This window comes from Salvelinus sp. IW2-2015, unplaced genomic scaffold (assembly GCF_002910315.2).
Source record: "Salvelinus sp. IW2-2015 unplaced genomic scaffold, ASM291031v2 Un_scaffold1204, whole genome shotgun sequence".
NCBI classification, from domain to species: domain Eukaryota; kingdom Metazoa; phylum Chordata; class Actinopteri; order Salmoniformes; family Salmonidae; genus Salvelinus; species Salvelinus sp. IW2-2015.
In genome coordinates, this window is record NW_019942777.1 from 259,261 (window position 1) to 260,569 (window position 1,309).

Consider the following 1,309-nt stretch of genomic DNA (forward strand, 5'->3'; position numbering starts at 1 on the left):
TTCTGAGTCATTCAGTGGGGTCTTTCTCTAACATATCATTAACATTGTATTTAAAAAAAATCGGATTTCGTATCTTCATGCATCTGATAATAAGCACCAAACTCTGTTGACAGAGCGGTGGCGCAATCTCGCAGTAACATTTGAGGGTTTTACAGGTGTTGGTCCTCTGCGAAGTTGTTTGTGAGAAATCTTCAAAAAAGAACAGGAATTTTTCTATGGCGCGAAGAGATTGGGCAAGTGGAGTGACAAATGCGCTTGTATGAAATGAGCTTCTTCAATCACGTCATCAGGCACATGGATCCAAAAGAAATTATAAGTGATAAAACAACATATGCATTTATACAAAAGTAAGTAGCTATCGTTTTTAAATGTTGATGGTTTTCCTTCCGAGAAAACAACAGTGATCAAATGGTGTGGCAGATTTCAAAACTCTTCGAGAATTGGTAGGATTCTCTTGTGCAATCCTCGCCAAAAGGGGATACAAGAGAAGGACATGTTCCGTTTGCTACTAACGAATAAGACTCTCCTTGACCATTACCGGTTTCCAGTCACGGAGGAAGACTTTTATTAAACAAATGCAGAAATAGTTTTATTTAAGAAATGTGTAACACAATGTCGGGCCTCTGTTAGTTCCTCATGGAATACGTAATCACAGCACCCACATCTCTACTGCGTTGCACACATTCAAATAGCCCAAGATTGCCTTGTTAAACTTATACATCTCTTAATTAAATACATGACTGTTTCTACATTAGCTGGGATTGACGTTTGAAATATCTGATACACATACTTTGGTATGTCGTTACAACCTACGCAGACCCTTAAAAATAAGTGAGGATGTGCTATTAGCTTGCTAACACTCTTTAATGAGACTGGTAGAATAGCTAGCATAGCTAATATCACTAGCATTCACTGTTGAAGTGAGTAACTTTTGAGTGTAATGGAGTGGACATTACATAAATATGTCATTAAGATGTCCAATCAAAAACACATATTTTGACAAAATAGTATGTTAATTGTGTAGATACTCCTCTAAGAAAATCAATGTCAAACCATGTCGCATTCATACATCGTCAAGAAGTGTTTACCCTAGGGATAGCAAAATTAGGGTGATAATCAATGGAGCCAGAAATGAAAGTGGTCAAAAATCGGAAATAGCATTGTTCAGCCTAGGCTGATGCTGTGCGAGAACTAGGCTAATTGACAGACTCACTGTTGACCTCATAATTGTTGACCTCATAAATAGATATTGATTTTGAGACATGCAGTAGATTTTATAATTGTAGTATACTGTACGCTTTTCATATTC